Genomic DNA, 14,735 nt, shown 5'->3' on the forward strand with positions numbered 1-14,735 from the left:
TTTTTGGTTCCCAAAATACACATCCTGGTGCATATAATCACTTTGAAATTGCTGTATCATTTGCTGGCTCAACATCCTCATGTGAAAGTTCATTTCAATTTTTCACTGTGGTAGTTGCTTTTATTAGGCAAGCTACGACTCATGTGAAAGAGTGCAATTTCATATTTTTAACTGTAGAAAAATATATAAATACATAGCTGGATAGAGTACAATGAATCTGAGAAGTTGTTTAGCCTGAAAGATTCACTGACAGCAGTTTCACAAATGCCCTTACTATAGGGGCACATGCATCATTCATACATTTTGCATTTCTTAATTTGCGAAAATTACCGAATCGCAAATTAAGAATTGCAAAATGCTATGCATCATTTTTTTCGGTATTTATTTGTGATTCGGTAAAAATCGCAATTTTTACCGAATCGCAAATAAATACCGAATTCCTAACTGCTTTTTCGCAAATCCCATTGATTCCTATGGGCCGAAAGGCCCATAGGAGTCAATGGGAAGGCATTTACGAATTCGCAATTTGTTGATGCATTCCAAGGGTGCAGGGGGGGTCCAAAGGACCCCCCCTGCACCCCTGAAATGTACTTGAAAGTGCATGTTTCAAACACACATGTCCTAAGGACATGTGTGTCTGTAACATGACAGTGTAAAAAATGAATTTTTTTGCATTTTGAAAGATTTTCGCAAATTAACACGAGGGTCAACCTCGTGTTAATTTGCACTTCCAATTTCAACATTCACATATTTTTTTTTTTAATTGATGCATTGCATTTAAGGAATCGCACAAATGCGATTCCTTAAATGCATTCGCATTTTTAAGAAATGCAAAAAAATGCGAATTCTGAAAAAGTGTTTGATGCATCCCAAAAACGTATTTAGGAAGCGCAAACGGCCGAATTTACCGATTCGCACCGTTTGCACTTCCTAAATAGGTTGATGCATGTGCCCCATATCTTTGAGCAATGCCCCATATAGCTACTTCTCTGAGGGAATGTATTCCTGTAGAGAGTACGATGAAAAGTTCATTAAAGACATTAGGACACAATACATTTAGCATGTTTTCTAACTTTCTCTAAGTTTGATCATGGCTTTTTCTTCTATTCCTCTTGCTGCTGAAGCATAAAACAAAGCGTTAACACTTTATAATTCAGTAAACTAATTTCACGTTAGAAAATGTCTAATGTTCATTGAAAATGCAATGATGGGTACCCATTAATTTACAGAATATGTTCACAGTCGCTGTTCAAGGAAGCATACTTCAAAAATAACACCATATTCCTATTCCAAATTGTTTAAATTTTTTTGCAATAGGGTTTATGGTGTACGTAGTGTATTATTCTTTTTTTGTATAGAAGAGTTTAATTCTCATATTTTAATACAAATTCAGATCCTTTAATCTGTAACCATAACATTAGCAGCAAAGGGAATTAAGAAAGTGGTTGTTTGGTGGACTTGGTGTAGGCTGGGCTAGAAAGCCAGGATTGTGAATGGAAGCAGGGAATGATGCCAGTCTATATCCTGGTGGCTGGCAGTTTCATTAGCCATTCGTTCCCCAGTGCCATCAGCAGTACCCCCATGGGGAGCTAGGGACTTCAGAGGTTCATGCCTCGGAGATACTTGTTCATGTTGTGAACTTTGTCGTTCAGTTTTCCATTGTAGACTTCATGTGACCCTTCACAACCCCCAATGCTGTGAGTGACCTGCCGACTGCAATATTGACTGTTGTATATATACTCCTATACAGTTATAGGAACGGATATCTGTGTATTGTGATCAAGAATGTATACATGTGCTTTTTTATAATTTATCGGAGATGTGTAACTTTTATGGTTTTTTACTTTTAAAACCGAATAAAGTATTTTGAAAGACTATTGGGTCCCCACAGGTGCTCTTTATTTTAAGGGCCATCATGTAGTCATTCTCCACTTCTGAGCTGTCCCTGATGAGAGAGGATTTCTGACCACCTTCAATGCACCATTGATGAACATCCCACTGCGCTCCTTAGCAGTTAATGTCACGATCTCTTCAGCCGAGACTTTGCTGAGTGTGCTGTTGGGAGTGCAAATCCCAGATGGAGAAGGATTGTAGCCCACAATGGCCACATCTTGTTTTGAAAGGCTGGGCTGTGAGCAGCTGAAGGGGGGGGGCTGAAGTCTTTGGGGCAGGCGTGCATCAGTAGAAGCACAAGGCAGGGTGACACTTCCGCAGTGCAGCCCACTGGTCACCAGTACACTGCCAAAGGCAGGATAGCTTGCACCAACCCAGTTACATGCAGCACCGCAGTGAGGAAGAACTAATCCCAGAGAAAGAATGAGTTGCAGAGCTACGCCCCCTGCCTGGACGTATTGTATTATAATACATCTGTAACATGATTGATCATATAATTTTTAAACAAATATGGTAACCTATTCAATGTTCACTTCCTCCTTGTGTTCAGAGGTGTAAGCATTTTTCCACAGTGTCTTGACAATAGTGGGTCAGGCAAGTATGTTAATATAGAATGCTGGCTTGATGAACAACTAAAGATTAGAGAATAGAGATATTTTGCAGTCTCCAATGTTTTTTCAGAATACATTTTCACACTACAGAGAAAATTATGGTTTATGCCATATTTAAATTGAAAGACTTTAAAATAAGCTATAAACAGTCATTCTATTCACAAACATGAATTTAGATTTGATGAATTACTGATGTGAATATATTATTTCACTTAGGTGTAAGTCTACGCATTATCATTATTCACCATTTCTGAGTTAGACTTTGATGTCTCCCCTACCCTAACGTCTGGTTGGTGACATCAAAAACGGAATTTACAAGTGAAAAGTTACTAATAGTAATTTTTAACATGTAGGCAGAGATCATGCTATCCCGGCATAATTCTTCTTAAGGGAAAATATAGAAAAAAATAATAAAGTTTGTAAATTCCTAACCAAAACTGTAAAATTATTTCAATGTATTATAAACATATAAACTCATTTAAAATAATTATTATCCTAGAACTAATAAAAAACAATCTTACTGTTTGACTGATCAAATAAAATGTGTTTTAAATGTTTAAAATATAATACTGTTTAATTTATAAATATAATTCTTTAATCAAAATAAAAAATCATCTAATATTTAGTTCATATTTTTATATTTTAATAATTTAGTGTTGCTGTATTCACTTAATATTTTTATTTGTTTAAAGTTTAACCTAATTATTAAAAAAATGTTGATTTTTTTATTTATAAAATTCTAAATTATTTTTTTACTTAATCCAACAGTAGAAAGTACTCTACATATATGTATTTTATCAGCTGAAATAATTTATTGTATTTAATATTTTTTCTTATGGGGTGTCATAGTAAGTATCTGCTTGCATTATAATGTGAGAGAGTGAGTTTTAATTCCTGTGAGTGGTATGAGTGATAATAGCCTTACTCCAGAGCTGAGGTAGGAGGGCATTTGTTACTGTTTTGGGACCTTTTTGGCTGTAGCAGCTTTAGAATTGGGGATTGTGTACAGCAATAGGCTTACCATTTTGTGGGATACGTTTATATTTGCATGCCACTCCTTTAACCTTCACTTATCCCTCCCTAAATGACTCCCATTTCTGACAATGTAGTCCTCATTTTCCAGCCACACCCCCTGGCCTATCCCATATTTACTAAGTTTACCATGTATACATGTGGTGGAGAGCTCCGCACAGAAAAGATAGGAGATGCAATAGTGGGGGTCTCTGCATAGGTTTGTGAACTGCTTTTTATAGTAATTGTGTAGTACTACTTTAGTTTTACTAAACGTATTACAAACATACTACAAAGAAGAGATATATCATACTGAAGTCAAACAAATGTACCTAACAATGAATTATACAAGAGCCCATGTGCTAGACTTGGCCCTATCCGCAGGGTCATCCCCAAACGTTGTGAATTCAACCTTATGTTTCCTGTACCTGCTTTTGTTGGCTTTTAGGACTCTACACACGTTGCCACTGCTAACAAGTACTACAGTTCTTGTACTCTCACCTTTAAACATGGTGAAATTGTCCTGAATCCAATTGCCACTTTCAATTTGCTCGTAAGATCCTAGTAAAGTGGTACTAAATGTAGCCAGGCCCTGTAAATTAAATGCTACTACTGGGCCTGCAGCACTGATTGTGCCACCCACTTTTAAACATGTCTCAGGCCTGCCATAGCAGCTTGTGTGTTCAGTTTTATTTGCCATTTTGACCTGACAAAATAAACATTTTGCTAGGCCTAAACCTTCCTTTTTAATACATATTAAACCCCTAAGGTAGGCCCTAAACAACCCAGAAGGTAGGTAGCAGTGTATCTAGAAATTTTGACATGTACTTTCAACTTTTCCATGTCCCGGTAGTGAAAAACGATGTAATTAATTTTTCACTATTGCAAGGCCTGCCTCTCACATGGGATAACATTGGGTTAACCTATTATATTTATCAAGGGATAACTTTCTATTGGGAGCATAAGTGAATGTCAAGATTGGTGTCTAAAGAATTGAAAATTAAAGCCCTCTTTAATAGGAAAGTCAGATTTTAAATCACAGTTCTGAAAACCTCACTTTTAGAAAGTTGGCATTTTCTTGTCTTAACCATTTGGTGCCTGCAGCCTGTATCCTGGAGCACAACACTAGGGGGTCGATTCCGATTCGGGAAAAACCGCTCCGAATAGCCGTTCGGAACATTTTTCCCATACGAATCGTACCCTGCAACGTCCCCCGTACGTACGACGAAGTACGATTCGTACCAGGAACCGTACTCCGTACGAGTCGTACAAGACACCATACGACTCTAATCTCGGTACGATTCTCCCTCGGAACCCGCTGTACGCGACATCTGTACGGATCCCGGCTGGTTTTTATGACCCAGCAAGTACGATACGTGTCGGGTACGCACCGTACGACCCTTTTTCTACGGGAGCTGAAAACAGCCGTAAAAGCAGAGTTTGCGCCGAAACAGGTACGGAACGGCCCCCCCGGGTACGGTGCATACCCCCCATGATCGCAGGGGTACGCACCGTACCCCTGCGATCATGGGGTGTACGAGCCGTACCCCCATTGTATGATCGGTGTACGAGCCGTACCCCCATTGTACGATTGGTGCACGAGATATACCCCCATTGTACGATCGGTGTACGAGCCGTACCCCCATTGTACGATCGGTGTACAAGCCGTACCCCCATTGTACGATCGGTGTACGAGCCGTACCCCCATTGTACGATGGGTGTACGAGCCTTACCCCATGTACGATGGGTGTACGAGCTGTACCCCCATTGTACGATGGGGGTACGGCTCGTACACCGATTGTACAATGGGGGTATGGCTCGTACACCGATCGTACAATGGGGGTACGGCTCGTACACCGATCGTACAATGGGGGTATGGCTCGTACACCCCATGATCGCAGGGGTACGGTGCGTACCCCTGCAATCATGGGGGGTACGGACCGTACGGTGTGTATGTGTTTGTGTGCTTTTCCGTACGATTCGCCCTTACCTGACGTGGACCGTACGAATCGCGTCCTCATACCCCAGTCCGGATCGTACTCGTCGGGTTGTACGGCATGTGTACGAGTCGTACAGTATGTGTACGAGGCGTACGGTTCACGGTTTCAGCCTTGCAATACGTACGGATTGCGACAATTCGGACGGATTCACGGAATACAGATCGTACTTCGCGACTCGGACGGACGGGTACGATTCGTACAGAGAGGGCTCCGGATACAAATCGTACGGACGTTTTTTTCCCCGAATTGGAATCGACCCCTAGGTGTAGCGAGCAGTTGGTCTTTGTATTTTTCCCAGAAAGTGATACAAAGGGCAATAGGTGCCGGCAGGATGAGCCATCTCTGACTTGATTAGGGGGAGGAGCTGTTACCTACCATATTTGGTCAGTGGCACTTAAGGTAAGTGCCAACTCCTTGAGCACAACGTGGCAACATCAAAAGATTGCGCTTTACACCAAAGTTGTATCAACTATTGTTCATGTTTAATTCACATGGATTCAATGTCATTCACTGTATTTTATTCATTCCAATGCTTTATGTACAAAATCCATTATCATATATGCATGGTTTCACCATTTCCCTTCCCGATGCAAAATGGGGGAAATGAGGGAAATGGTGAAACCATGCATATATGATAATGGATTTTGTACATAAAGCATTGGAATGAATAAAATACAGTGAATGACATTGAATCCATGTGAATTAAACATGAACAATAGTTGATACAACTTTGGTGTAAAGCGCAATCTTTTGATGTTGCCACGTTGTGCTCTAGGAGTTGGCACTTACCTTAAGTGCCACTGATCGGATATTGATTACCACACCTTCTTGTCAGGGGGTGATACCTTGAGGCACACCACAATTTAATCAACGCAGTTATAAGGAGGAGTGCGTGACCCATACCATATTCTACCTACCATATTTGCACATCACAAAGGTTCTTCCTGGGCACACTCACAAAAGGTTTGATACCAGGTTTTTTGGGGGGTTTATGAACACAGACAAGCTGGTGCCAGGGCAGGGAGGCAAGAAATATCAAACACCTTTGAGGGAGGAAACTTCTAGAACCTTCTCCTAATTCAAATTTGGGCACTCAGACCCAACTTTTCAGTACACATCTGGAACTGTGAAAGTCCCAGACGGACTGCTGTGTGGTGCTGCAGGAAGGACTGCTACTCTGTTGCTGTGCTAGCCTGCTGCCTGTGTAAAAGAACTGGACCTGCTTCTTGATCCCAGGACCATCAGAGTGGCTTTAATGGCTCATTGGCTGGCCTCCTGATTAGAGCCTCAGAGACAGAAAAGACTCCAACCATCTTGAACCCAGCACCTGAACTCTACTTGTTATGAGTGTTGCCCCCCCCTCGAAATGATTCCACTTCAGTCCTGGACCCTTGGAAGTGGACCTGAAGGTGCTCTGCCAGCCCAGCTGTGGTCCTGTGAAGCAGCATCGACACAGCGTGATGCATCTCCTCTGAGCCACATCAGAACAGCCAGAGCGCAACGCATCCCCAACACCAGACTTTGTATCGCAGTCTCAGCAGAAGCACCACTGTGCAACGCGTCCTCGATGCAACCCTCTTGTCAACAACATCCTCAATGATGACGCAAGACTCTTCATCACAACCCTACAGCATCTTCAGAACCGCTGCTGCAATGCATCTTCAAAGCTGTACTTTGTATCACAAGCCCTTTGTCAACGGCATCCTTGACGATGATGCAGGACTCTGCATTGCAGCTTCACAGCTCCTTGGAACCGCCACTGCACAACGTATCTTTGATGCAGGATCTCGCAGCGTTTCTCAACTAGGATTTATTGTACTTTTTTCAGTGGACCGAACTTACTCCTCATATCGGGCCCTCACTCCATTGTAGTCAGCCTAAATTTTTTTACTTTATCCCAGTCCAACATGACCTGAAAACCACAGTTGGTGATTGTGCTTTTAGGCAATGTTTTTACTTAACACTTTAAAATTGCATATCCCCGGTTCTTCTGATTGAATTTCTATAATTTTGGTCTCCAATCTTGTGTTGTATTTTCACTTTATTACTGTTTGAAGTGCACCATAAATATTTTACATATCACATCTAAGTTAAGCCTGATTGCTTTGTACCAAGTTACCAAAGAGTAAAGAACAGGTTAATTTGGGGTTACTAGTTACTTTACACTGACAGGAATTGGGATTTCTACTTGAGCAGGGTATCACTCCTCTCAACCAGTAACCCAATTTCCAAAATTGGTGTTCAGCGGTGAGATGAGGACTTATGCTTGTGCACTGCCACACAGTGATTTTGTGGTACTCTTAAATACCAGATAAATAATGTGAGACCATTTTGAGTTACTTTTAAATTCTCCCTGATTGGCTTATTTGCTTTTTACAAACCTACTCTCATTGCTACCTGACTATCTGAGACCATACCTGCAGCACTGGATGTTGAGCTGGCCAACCTGTAAAGTTACTCTGTGTTGAGCGCAAATAGCTCTGTAAAGAAAGAGGACTACAAACCAAATTCAAATTCAAAATAGTCTTTATTCGATATATTTCAATCATGAAAGACATTCTACAATTAAAAGAAAGAATAGTTTTTTTTTTTTTTTGTTTGATACCCCACCCACAATCCCACAGCAAAACAGGTCCATGATGAGTTATTTCACATACACACATAAATAGAAAAAAAACTATAATTATACAAGGTAGAATAAATAACACACTATCTCATCCTATTTACATGTTTACAAGTTCATAAGTTAAGCCTATTTTAAAAAGATATTTATAAAAACAGGTATAAAAATAGTTTCATCAGTACCAAAATACAATTTAACAGTAACTAAAGCAATATACATAGTTAATGCCTTATTAATGTAATATGCAGAATTAGTTAGCAACAATTGATAACCTATCAAATTAAATAGCAGCACATGATAGCTTTCCCATAATTACTCCAAGCTAATTTTCCGTGTACGTATAATCCATGTCCAATGCAAAAACCAAGAAAGGGACCAAGAAACTGGAGCTTCATAAAGGTCTGAGGGTCTGGATGCAGGGCCACCAGTTGCAGACAGCAACAGATGATGAGAATGAGGACAATGATATAGATGAGCAGGGCTTGGATACCAGCCCAGAGATGGAGCACTAAGAGGAAGGGGATGACCCATGTCCTGAGCCAGAGTGGTTAGCAGTGTATTTTCACATTGCCTGTCCCCAGAGGAGCTTGAGAATAGGAAGTCACAAAGAGAGTTAAGGCTGTAGCTGGACAAGCTCAAGTAGGTAGTGGATAAGAAAGCTGAGGCTGAGAGAGCCTTGGCAAAAGAAAAGGCTGAGGCTGAAAGAGCCTTAGAGGAATAGAGGCTAGCCATGGAGGTGAAAAGAATGGCCCATGAGCTAAGTCTCAGAGAGCTGGTACTCAGAGCCAAGCAAGTGGAGTCCAGCAACAATGGTGGCAGCATACCAACAGGGCATGTGGAAACAAGAATGTTCACATACCTACAGATATGGTGCCCAGCTTTGTGACATAGACAAGTGGTGTTCTGCATATGAGGTAGCCCATAAGATGCACAGGGTCCCAGAAGAGTTTGGGGGCATCACACTAGAAACACATGTCTACATCGAGGAGGGTTACCTTGCTTACATCAGAGGTGGGGGGGTCAGATGAAGTACATCCCAATGAAAACCATCCTTCTCACAAAGTTTAAACTAACCCCAGATAAGTACTGCATCAGGTTCAGGGATAGGCAAAAGATGCAGAGCGAGTTGGGTGGATGTTCTTAATTACGCCAGCAAGGCACTGAATGGTTGAGGGTGGGAAGCAACTGTAATAACTTTATTGTTTAGTTAATAAAAACCATTACAAAATACCAAAAATCACAATGTTTAAAAAGCAGAAAGTTAACACCGCTGTATAAAATTTAAAATATTATAAAAGAGCAGTTAATCAAAACACATTTTTTTTTTAAATCTGAACATATTGCTAGTTCAAATCTTTGCCAGTGATAGTCGCCTTTTCTCAAAGTTGGTAATAAGTTTGTCTGCTCTGCAAATAAGCTGTGGGTCTACCGAGCATAGGATTTGTACAATCGCAGACCGGCAAGTGCGAATTCCAAGTTTATTAAACTTGTCTTTTAACAAGCTCCGACGTTCCTGAATCAAGGCCGGGCAAATGCAAATCAAATGGGTGAAATCCTGTCTTCTTGCGCCACATAGATCGCATTCCTCACTTTCTTGGAGCTTCCATTTAGGTTGGTCAGAATTCGTTGGAAAGCTACCTAACCTTAAATTGAGATGTTTGCGTTTGATGAATGGTGAGAAAGCAAGGTCTAGGTAGGCTGCAGGTACAGATTTTTTATACGATTGGATTGTCATCCAAGCATGGGTTCGATGACTGAAGGCTAGTTTATCATTAAGCAACGAGTGCCTGTTGGCTGCCTTCTTTACCACCTGTTTAAATGCCTGTACTGGAAGTTTGGTTTCCCAAAGAGCAACCGACTCAGTTGATTCTAATGACTGTTTGAGGTATTTGGCATAGGCGGAGTTGGGACGCCTGTGAATTGTTTCCCACATGGCACGATAGACCGCAATATCCTGGTTCATCCAGACATTGTACCAAAATTTGATAGTCTCGTACTTTTTCAGCAACACTTGTGATTGTAAGCCAAATTCAAGTCTTACTTGGGCGGTTGATGCATTACTTGGTAACGCAAATACGCGCCTGTAGATTTTCATTTGTACTTTGTCTAAGAGTTGCGCGCTATTGCCGTGATGTAATACACTCCCGTAGGCTATTGTTGGGAGTAGCTTTGCTTTCATTACTGTTAGCAAGGGGGAAACCAGAGGTCCTTTAAGTTTAGTTGCTAAGGTGTTAAAAGCATGCAACAGTGCCATGCCCTTTTTTTCGATGCCGTTGTAGTGTGCAGAAAAATTAAAACGCTTGTCCAGTTGTACCCCAAGATATATATAACTTTTCACCACTTCTAGCTTGACGTTATCTATCATAAAGATTGGAGGTGCTTTGTGGCGTCGAGTTATAACCATGGTTTTTGTTTTTGTGCTGTTTATTTCTAGTAAATTCTGTTTTGTGTATCTGGACAGTTCTTGCAGTAGGCACTGCAAGCCTATTCTTGTCTGGCTTAGCAACACCACATCATCGGCATAGGATAGATGTGTTACACGCAGGTTTCCTAGCCACGGTGGATGAGCATTGGTCTGGTCCAGTATTACTGTTAGATCGGCCATGAATAAATTAAAGAGATGGGGGGCCAACACACAGCCTTGCTTTAATCCATCAAAGGTGCCAATCTTTCGGGTTAACCGCTGTCCATTATCAATCTTAACCTGCATCCAGGTGTTAGTGTACAGGTCAATGATTGGCGTTAAGATTGAATCTGGCAGGCCTTGCTGTTTCAGTTTGGCCCATAATAGTTTCCTGTTTACGCGATCAAAGGCCGCCTTAAAGTCCACAAAACAGGTGTAAAGCTCCTGATGGTTTTGTAGACTTTTTTCGGCTATTAGGCACAGTGCCATAGAATTTGCCATAGTGCCAGTTCCGCGACGGAATCCTGTCTGATTTAACGGGATTTTGTTGTTCGAATCCGACCATTGAGCTAGATCTGCTAGCACCAGGGATGCGTAGTATTTTGCTTCCGCATCAATGAGGGCTATCAGGCGGTAATTAGTTGGATTTTTACGATCTCCCCCTTGAAGATCGGATTAATGATGGCACCCCTCCAGCTTTCCGGGATTCGACCTGTGTTACTTATTGATCGAAACAGGAGATTGAATTTACAGGCCCAAAACTGGGGGTCCTCTTTATAAATTGCCTGCGGGATGCCAATTGGTCCGGGTGCACAATCTTGCTTGCTTTTCTTGATTATTTTTAGTATTCGGCATTCATCCTCTGATGTTTCTCTTGTGGTTATTGCGATTGTGGTCAGGTGTGCTGGTAATTTAATCGAAAAGGTATCGACTATGTGTTGGGCCCAATCATTTTCAGATATACAAGTCGTACTTATAGGTTGAGTTGTTCTATTCATAGAGTTGACTTGCATCCAAAAGGCCCTAGAGTCTGATTTTTTTATGTTGTACAGCAGTTTTGTCCAGAAGTCGTCTGCTTGGTTCCTTTTTTCAATCCAGATAAGTTTCTTGTAATGTTTTCTTATTTTTTGAACTTCTTGCCAGATACTTGGGTTTGTCCCTTGACCTTGTGCTCGTCTTGTGAGCTTCTGCAAGTACCTTCTCATTGAAAGTGTAGTTTTTGTGAATTTAGTCTCGGCCTTGGGAAAGGTCTTCCCTTTAGAGTTGGTACTAGTCCTAGGTAGCTTCTCCAGAAAGTCAGACCAGGTTTCTAAGCACAGGTCCTTCTCTTTAGTGAACGTTTTGAGCTGTTTCTTAGCGTCTAACGCTATTTGGGAAAGTGTGTTGCTCATCCACCTTAAACGCTTCAGATTGATTGTTGTGGTTGAACCTGCTATTGTTGGTGCTTTTAAGTGCCTAGAGGTGGTCAGTTTCATCTCAATGTGTTGCATTGAGTGATCGCTGTCTAGTGAGCAGAGTATTTGAACGTTTTTGATAAGACTTAGCAGGGGTAATGTTACTATTGTGTAGTCTAGGATAGAGTTTGCATTGTAGCCTGTATAGGTGGGAGCAGGAGGTTTGTCCTGGCTGACTCTTCCATTTATTACCCGTAGTACAAGGCGTTCAAGGTCCCACATCAACTGCCTACCCACTTTGTCTGTCTTCTTGACCAATGGAATCTCCTGGAGTTCAACATCCCACAGTTCATTTGCAGCAGCAATATTGTCCTCCTCTTCCGGGTGATGTAGGAGATTTGTGTTGAAGTCTCCCGTGACAATAATCTCCCAACTCGGTTGTTCAAGACGGATGTTAGATACAAATTTGACAACACGTTGGAAGAGTTCTTTTTTAATTGCGCTTGTCGGGTGGGCATATATGTTGATTAAAATAAGGGTTCTAGTTTTGTCCTTTTTACATTCTCCAATTTAATAATTTGCATGTCAAGTGCCGATGCGGCCAATTGAGAGGCATTGATCTTCAGTGCAGTAGATAAGTATACCGAAAGTCCCCCCCAGCGCGCCCATAACGCTGAGGGCGAATCGCACTCACATGGAAGCATAATCTGCCTGGTACGTCAATTGGCTCTGGTAACCATGTTTCCTGCAGTGCTATGATGTTGTATTGATCCCAAGTGGCTGTCTTTCTACTATTATTTAGGATGTCTTTTGCTCCTACGATGTTCCAGGAGAGCAGTTATATTGAATTTCCCTCGATCTCGCCCTCCTGGCAGTGGGTTCAATTGGCGTTAATACTCAGTATCTGCCTCAGGTAGTTGCTGCTGACTGATTCACCCCCTGGCACCTTGCAGCACTGAATGTGTAGATCGACTTTTGTGGTCATCTCTTTTCCCACACCTTCTTAGCAGGGGCGATGGATAACCCTTTTTTATTTCTTCTTTTAAAGTAATTCCCCACTCTTCAAATTTGGCCATTTCAGCAAGAATACTTTTTACTATTCCTACGTTCCTCCAGGTAGTAAGCGTGCCTTCCTTTGCCACATTGCCCTCTAAAGGAATAAATTTAATAAATAATAAATCCGCAGATGTTAGGTGGCTGAGGCTTGGAATTACAGATGTTAGATGAAGGATATTCCCTCGATTTAGAAAGTCTTGCGAGCCTTGAGGTTCGTAGTTGGGAATAAGAAGTATTTTACCTGTGGTTACTGTTGCCTTCTCTATTGTTTGTTCATTGATAATCTGGTTTTTGTCATTTGATTTTGCTGGCTCGTTGTCCTTTACTTTAACATGCAGATATTTTACTATGTGATTTTGTACATCGTTTTGAATCTGTGTGATTGATCCACTGATCTTTATTTCACGGCCTGTTCCTTTCGGATCAACCTGTTCTGTGTGATGCGAATATTCCATAGGGGTAACTTCAAGGCATGGACTCGTTCTTTCGGCATTAGTTATTTCTAAGTTCTTTTGTTTAACATTATTGTCCGTAATTATTGTTGGTTGTATTTGATCGTGAGTGTTTCTATCTGCCTTTGTTGTTACTTGTCTATAACTCTTGTGGTCACTTTTCCCTACTTTTGGATTGTCACTTGGAATGGTGACGAGAATAGAAGGGGCTTTTTGGTTCTTATCCGCATTTTTAACAACAATCCAGAGGGGCCCACGATTATTAGGATTGTGCTCGTTTTGCTCATTCCCATTTGTAGGATGCTTTTTATCCTCATGAAAAGTGCACGCTTTTTGATAAGAGTTACATTCATTTTTTTTGTGGTTCGCACAGCTCGCACTGCTGACTCTCTGTAATTTTGTTTAATTGTGCAACAAGACTGGGTCCCTGGTCCGTGCTCCAATTAATGCAGTTTACGGCAGTTGGTGAAATCAAGTAGTCAGTATTCCTGGAGTTCTCGACTCCTAGATTTTTCGCCGGGAGATCCCCCTTTATTTGCGCGGGTTTTTTTTTTATGTTGTCATTTGGGTCGTATCCTTAGGGCTTTTGATCAATGGTTTTTTTGCTTTCTTCTAGGGTCTTCCAGATTTTGCATTCTTTTCCTAGCCCGGTCGATAACTGGCGTATCCCCTCTTTAAAGTTAGGTTCATGTTTTGGTTTGATTTTAGCCTGGTCAAAAATAGGAAAATTAGCCAGTCTGCTTATTTGCAGGTAAACAATTTGACAGCTGATTTCTATTTTTCCTTGCCCTTTTTTTCTGACGCTTGGTTAAACCTTTCTGGTTGTTTTGGGTTTTTTCCCCTTCCTGATTTAGTTGCTCTGTTTCAATTGGTTTAGAACGATTGGTTGGTATAATAAAAGGGGTTCCGCCTGTTGTTTTAGGTTCCTCTGTTGTTTCGTCAGATATGGTTATTAGTGCATTTTGTTTGTTATTTTGCGCTGATTACTGTACCGGTGCTGTAGCTTGATCTACATTGTTCTTTCCAGTTTTGGATACGTCATTCTTTTGATTTCTCTTGCGAACGTCTATGGGGGTAAGATCACATCCAGTTAGGGTACTGTTGTTGCTCTGGTTAGCGTGTTTGCATTCCTGTAGTATGTCTTTGAGTATTGATGGCAAATCTTTTAACTTTTCTAATATTGGGTGGCAAGTACATGTCTGAGGTGTAGCCCAGGGTTGAATCTGATCCTTGATAATGTTAGATATGCTGGCCATGGTGTCTAACTTTTTGTTTATACCAGATATGTATT

The 14,735-nt window shown here is 41.2% G+C and overlaps 1 protein-coding gene across 2 annotated transcripts in view; it reads left to right on the forward strand.

Moving 5' to 3' along the window:
* The window catches only part of CNTNAP2 (contactin associated protein 2), a 2,169,461-nt gene that overhangs the window by 417,470 nt on the left and 1,737,256 nt on the right, over nt 1–14,735 (forward strand). The gene's annotated exons all lie outside the window — the stretch shown is intronic.

Source organism: Lissotriton helveticus, chromosome 10 (assembly GCF_964261635.1).
Source record: "Lissotriton helveticus chromosome 10, aLisHel1.1, whole genome shotgun sequence".
Taxonomy (NCBI): Eukaryota; Metazoa; Chordata; class Amphibia; order Caudata; family Salamandridae; genus Lissotriton; species Lissotriton helveticus.